Source organism: Pistacia vera, unplaced genomic scaffold, assembly GCF_008641045.1.
Source record: "Pistacia vera cultivar Batoury unplaced genomic scaffold, PisVer_v2 Contig1360, whole genome shotgun sequence".
NCBI lineage: Eukaryota > Viridiplantae > Streptophyta > Magnoliopsida > Sapindales > Anacardiaceae > Pistacia > Pistacia vera.
In genome coordinates, this window is record NW_022195424.1 from 94,783 (window position 1) to 102,375 (window position 7,593).

Below are 7,593 nucleotides of genomic sequence, written 5' to 3' on the forward strand. Positions count from 1 at the left end.
CTCTTGATTTTTCTCCCAAACGGCAGCAGAGTCATCGACATACTCTTTGAAGTGCCATTGCTTAATGAGGTCCTCAATTGCTTGCTTAAGGGCCCGACATTCATTGGTGTGGTGCCTATTATCCCAATGATAATGACAGTACTTTTTATTATTTCTGGTCGAGGGGGGATTCTTCAAGGGCTCGGGCTCTCCAAGCAAACCAACCTTCTCTGATTTATCCAGAATAACCGATACTAAGGCATTCAAAGGAATGCATTGACTCTTGTCGAGATTGCGACGAGGAACTAGGGCATAGAATTTCTTGGGCTTGTACCGCTACTTCTTTATTTTTCACTGATCATCATTAGCCCATCTACGATCAGCCCTCCTATTCTCCCCCCGGTTGGGAGCATTGCCTAAAGAACCGAGGTTGTGGTGACTAAGAGCTGCCACAAAACTTTTAATCCAGAGGTACCTTTTCAGTAAAGTTGTAGAATCGAGTGCGGGAAACATCATCCTCATATTGCAGTTCCTTCCACAAGTCTGTCTGCAAACGAACTCCGGCAATGATGAGAGTCCGAATAGACTCTTCGGGAGTATGAGCCACTTTATGGAGCTCCCTGTGGAACCTGTCTATATAAGATTGGGGTGATTCATCCCTCTCTTGTCGTTTATTACTCAGGTAGCTTAACGGCATTGAGAACTTCCTGTTCACTTGGAAGTGCCTTAGAAATGTCGAGCTCATTTGAGGTCATGAGCTGACTGATCCTGCTGGGAGCAACCTAAACCATCGCTTGGCATGGGCAGTTAAGGTTACTGCTAAGCAACGACATTTTGCCAAGTTAAAGACTTGGTGGAATTCCATAAGATCGTTGAACTTGTACAAATGATCCTGTAGATCAAAGTTCCCATTGAATGCTCGCATGTCAGGCATTCTGAATCTCGATGGGAGAGGGGCAGCTAACACTACTGGAGAAAAGGGAGACGTCTCTATGACTTTCCCCTGCTCGTTCTGCTGAGCTTTGAGCTAATCCAAAGCTCGTTGTAGTTCCTCAATTTGAGGCAGCGGAGCTACCTAGGGATTACTTTTCATAACGTGGGTTCGATCCTCACGGTTGCGGTTAAGGAAAGACCGCAAATCAGACTCTTCCTTACATCAACCAAAAGCTCCGGCCAATCTCGACACATGCTGGCTAGAGCCATGTGATGACATTGAGTGATTCGAGGAGTCTTCTCGACCTCCGCGGTGGTACGAACTGAGCCGCGGACGATAGGAATCCCCGGCATGACGACGATCAAAGTTGTCATTTGNTTGCCAAACATCATTCAAGACTTCATCCTTACCTACCTAACGTAAAATAACTCTTGTTTGATAGCTTGTTTTGTGGCCTTTCCCAGTTCAAATAACTCTTTGGAAAATCCAAGCTAGTAGAATTATGATCTTGGCATTGTGTTAAGATCTTGAAATAAGAGAAATCAACCCAATAAAAGATAAAGGAAAAAGAATTTCCCCTTCTATGTTTTTCATTCTCTAGTAAAGAAACCATCACAAAACTCTATGACCGTGACTGAACTAATTCCAAGGTTTTAGCAAAAACCTCATAACATTATACCACCGATAACCCTCCTTTTCCCATTTTACAAACAAGATCCAGACCTAACACCCATCCCCATTTCTTACCTACTTCGCCCACCTCCAAACATAAAATAAATCTTCTAGCAATATTTCTTCTACTCAACCAACTACAACGATGACTGTCTCATGGTTTCGTTAACCCGTTAACCTAAATGGTGTACTCTTGACTACAATTTTCTTCCCATCATCAAGCACAACATAATATATCTCTCAATCTTTCAAATAAATAAGCCAAAACGTTTTAAGCATTCATCATTTCACATAAATTTATTAATATTCAAAGAAAAATCTAGCAATAACTTCAACTCCAGAAAATTAAATAATTTCTCCAAATAAAGAAATCAACGATTATTCTTCCATCTTTCTGTTTTAACTAATAAACATTCAGACATTGAACAAAAGAATCCTAAAACATAAAAATCTCCTATCCAGCACTTCGTTTCCTCCATTTTCTTTGGAACCAACCAGATATTATAAAAGAAAACAAACCTGCCAGAGAACGACAGGGTTGGAAGTCCTTCCGGCCGGCTCTTCTGCCTCGAACTCCAACCGTGCCGGAATTATCTGACGCGCAGAGTCCGGAAACCTCACCAAGCTCGGCTTCACACTTACGTTTTCACTTTCTACACTCGTTTTCTGACCCTCCTTAACACCAACTGACTCTACTTGTTTCGGTTGCTTGTTAAGGAAAGGAAGCTTGAGCTCAAATTTTGGAAACAGTGAGAGTATGTTTTTCGATTCTTGTTTTTTGGTAGCATTATCGGCGTTTTCAGCCATTACGACTTGGAGAGAGACTGAAATTCAGCTCAATTTTGTTTTCAATTTTTAAAAGCAGCGGAAAAGCCGTGTCATATTGTCACGTCTTTTAGTTTTTCTCCGGTTTGTTATTCCCGTTTCTCTACGGTTCGCGTTACTACTGTTTTACAGCTAATTTCTCATTATTTTTAGACACGTGTACACCACTATTTTTATGAAGATATTATTCTCATTTATGCTTTCTATATTAATTTTTTAAATAAATTTGTATATTATAATATTACTGTAAAATTTAAAATTTTATAAATTTTTTTCATGATAAATTATTCTTATTAAGTTTTCCTATCTAATTTTTGGTCGTTGTTATTGTATCTAAACATTTTAAATAAATTAAAAACAAGAACATCAGTGAAAAGATTAACGTTCTACAATATCATCAAAACATTTTTATGCATTATGAAACGACTTTACGTTACAGGAGAAAGAGAACATACCAGCCATTGAGCTGCAGGATTGCTGTAATCTTCGACTTCAAGCTTCAAAGGCGGAGGAATTACAGGTTTAGGATCAGAAAATTTCACCACGTCTTGTTTCTGATTTGTATTAGCTTCTTCCTTAGAATGAACCGGTACCGTTTCTGACTCACTTAGTGAAATCACATCCGGTTTAGTTTCTCGGTTGAAGGGAGGGAAGTTTAGGCGGAAGTCTGTAAAGAGTGAGAGTAAATTTTTGCTACCGCTTTGGTTTTCGTTTTTGGTGATGATTTTGGTGTAACTTTCAGCCATGGATAACAAGCTTGATTGGTTTGGAGTGGATTTAGGCAGTGTGTTTTAGGCTTTTAGCGGTGAAGTTTCAAGCTTCAAAGTTGTTTATATGTTGGTGATTGTTTTGTTAGGCTTCCTGAAACTACTAGTCCACGTTCTGGAATGTTTTGGGATTAGCGTGCACTTTGTTGGGTTTGGGCCCAGCCAAATGCTAATCCGAACGAGGGTTAATGTAGAAAAAAAAAAAAAAAAAAAAAAAATCATAAATAAGCCATTTTTAAAACGTAAAATTTATAATATATACTTTTACTTACATCGTTATAATGTAATTATAGTAAATGCTATCCAACGAGGACTAAATTTCATAAAATAAGCTAACATGTATATCCTAAACTCATGACGTAAAACTTATTACCAAAACTTAAAATTTATAATATTTTATATGAATTATCATAGTCACAGCCGAATAATATTTATTACATCATTCAATAAATTCAAATAGTATATAATTTTGCTCAATAAATTTTATAACTTGAGTGACCAAACATTTTATTCATTCAAGTCTGATCTGAAAACTTAATATAATATATTATATGCTAATTTTATTTTATAATATAATATAAGAATTTAAGTAATTTTTTTATTCAAGTAAAATTTTGACAAGTTTGTCTCTTAATGCACCCATTTAAGGCAATGAAGGATTTTATATTATTTTCAGAGTGGTGTTTGTTTAAGCCTATCAAATGTCTTTATCAGCCTCGTAATTAATTTAATCGTTTAAAAAATTAATTGATAATTATATTATATGCTATTCAAAATTACGTAGCCATAAAATGTTTCCTTTTCTAAAACGTTCCCATGTGTTCTGGAAGAAATCTCTTTCATAATGGCATAATTTTTTTTTCTAGTTTTTTGGGTACTACTATTTATCAAACAACTAAAAATAATAAAATTATTGAAAAAAAAAAAAAACAGCGAACTAATACACGTTGCATGAAATATGAGTAGGACTTTCAAAAAAAAATTCAGAGATTTAAAATTGGAGAATAAAAATATAATATAATTTTAAATTATTTCTTTTAATGAATTTAATTATTAATGGATAAGGCTTAAAATAACACCACTCTCATTTACAGTCCAGGTTTGAGCCTAAACATCAAGCCCAATCGTACGTCTAAGGCTAAGCCTAACTAAATCCGATAGCAAAATAAAAAATTAAATTCCGTATCATATAAAACAAAAAATTATTACCTATGATTTAAGGTAATATAACAAGTATGCGAGAGAGAACTTTTCTCTTGCCTTTACAACTTTCTTTACTTGTACTCAATAAACATTGAAGAGCATATCCAGATAAAAACATGAGAAATTAATCATACTTTTTTACGGAAATTAGATAAAATAACCATATGAGGGGTATTAAAGGAAATTAACCAACTCCCAATTTACTTTAACACCTAATATGGTTATTTTTAAAATAAAGTTGATGCGGGTAATAATTGATTGGCATTTGGCACTTGGCATTTTAATAGAAAGTCACCCTACCTACCTAACCCAATGTTCCAACTTCCAACAAACCAGCGATTTTTGTGTTGTTTTCATGTATACTGAATCTTCTGTACTACATTTTCATGGAATAAGTTAAAGTTGGCATAAAAGGATTACGGCTGAACATGCAGCCACCCATAGTTTGTCATAAAGATAATTTTTTACCCATAGAGTTTGAAAATGACACAAATTGTCTTTACGGACAAAGAATGCGTGAGAAATGTCGTCCAAAGGATTACTGGCTAAACACATAATATTCTATTCTTACCTAATACCGAGTATTCTTACCCAATACCGAGTACCAACCAAACCTTAGATTTTCAGGTGCCAACTTAAAAATATCATCTTCATACTTCATTATAATCAAAATGTTATTTTTTAAATGTGAAGATATTATATGAAGTAATTTCTCGTATTGTTATATTGCTAATTTTAATTTTCGAATTTTTGTTTAGAAGATAAAAATATCTATTGTTGATGCTCGATTTTGACACCAACTACTCGCACGTGTAAAATGCTAAGCGGACTTAGAAATCACACATATGTGAGAATATTAAGTTAAATAAAGGGTGAGAGGCAATGTTTAAAGTGGTTCGGATGCTCAAAAGTAAATCCTACGTTCACTGCTATTGTATTAACAAGAGGATAAATGTCAGGTCGTGTTTAGCAAACTGAGCTACTGTTTAGAGAGAATACAAGAGAGAGAGAGAGAGAGAGAGAGAGAAATAAGCTATTTTAGAGCAAAATTAGCCAATCCCGCAAATGAGAGGGAATACCTCTATTTATAGTGGGAGAAACCAAGATAATGATTGCTAAAACAGCAAGTGGGTGGGTACCGTGCAAATCCTTCTCTACGTCCCATTGTTCACCTGTTCGAGGGATTTCCTCGACTTATGCAGTGTTTGGACATGTGGACGATTTCCAACCACCTGCTAGCCTGGCACTCACCCACTACACTGACATGGGCGTGCCACTTGCGCCATTACGCGACGTGGCTATGTTTGGAAGGTCACAATCCTTCCCAAGTTCTGACCATCCCATGCTGACAAGGCTCCACGTCAGCCATACCTTTTCTAGCATAACAGAAGTCCCCTAATTTTTAAGGTTTGAGGATCGAACCTTGAGAACTTCATAATTATACCTCGATTTGACATGTCCCAAATGATGCCTGGCCGAACCGACCTGGCTACAAGGAGGTCGCAGTACACACCTCTATGAGTGACCTGAGATGGTCTTCTTCTGCAAAGTCAGCGACCTAGATTAGACCTTACTCAACGCTGTACCAATGTGCTTCGTACCTCGACCTAGGTCCGCGACCTGATAGAACTTGGTGCATTTCTATTGAAGACAAGGGATCACCTCATTTCGTATTCGACATGCGACGAAGAGTGTTCTATTCTAACGACCTCTTCAGGTGTTATCTGTTGCGCTAGACAGCTAACCTATTAATAAAACAACCTTTATTCTGATAGACGTGTCCTGTGCACAATAAATGTCAGTCATGCACATTAAATGCAAGTCATACTGAAAAGACATTCCCTATCAGGGCATTAAATGCGGATGAGGGCGCATTTAATGTGGAGGAGGGAATTGAGCCGTCACTCGTTTATTTCAATGGAGGGAAGAGACGATTGAATTTCTTGAAGCATGGCGGTTACTCCTTCTCACCGATTGATGACACGTGGTCGCGACCAACGGCGAGAGATGTATTCCGCCCAAACGTCGCTTGGCTTCCGGAAAACCAACCGCCATTTCTCCCACTACAAAACCCCAAGCTCGCCTTAAGCAATGTCACAACACTCACTCTTTCAAAAAAAAAAGCAAGAAACTCTCGCAAGACCAGATTTTCCATCCTTCAAGTTGGTGCGCATTTGACGTTCATAGCAGGAAGTTCAATCCCTACATCCAAGAGGTAAGGAAGATCCTTCCATTACTTTTCTTTTTCTTTGTAAGCAATAGGTTTCTTTTAGGGCATGAATCTTTGGGGGTAGTCCCCAAGGATTTTTAGGGTTTTTCTAGGGTTTAAGGAAGACACATTGTGGTTTTCTATTCTTCTACATCATCGTACAAAACTTTGTACGAAGACTGAGTAATCCCTGTGTGTCGCTCTTTTTTAGACCATAGAAGAGATGAACCCTTTAGCCACCAGAACAAACGAGGGGATGAGCTCGCCAGCGCAGGACGCCTCAGCGGGTCCCTCACAAGAAATTCTATCGGTGGCCACCTGAGAGGAAATACAGAAGGCAATAGACCAATACGCATTTAGTGTAAACGTCTATCAGTACATGTCGCATTTAGCTCAGAATCTGCCAGAGGGAATGGCTGCGATCTCCGAGAATATATTTAAATGCGGAGCGCTGATTCCCTTCCATCTCTTTATTAGGTCGATCCTTGATCACTTTGGGGTTGCGCCTTTACAGCTGATGCCCAACACGTATATGATAGCCATGGCTATGTATATCGCGTGTGGCGGAGAAGTCTCGGCCAGTTGACGGTGCTAGAGTTCGCTTGCTCGTATTATTTGAAAAAGAGCAAAGACAAGGATTCTTATTACCTCTCGAGGCGATCCACGATCGAAGGAGGCATATTCAATTACCCCAGTAATGTCGAGGCATATGAAACAAATTTTTTCTTTTTCCATTACGATGGCATTTGCCACTTTAGGGAGCCAAGTAGGTCTTCCCTTCTTTTACTTGGTCAATTTTTCTTTTCTTTTAATCTTTGCTAACGAACTCTTTCATTTCTTCGCAGGAAACAAGACGACCAGGTTGACGGCTCTCACTGACTTTAATCAAATAATAGCATTTGGTCACCTGCTCGAGCAGAATCGTGGCGCAAAACTGCTTGTGACGACCACTAACTTGAGGAAGTATGACTTTTTTAATTCCGAAGCGACCTTGGAACCCTTAC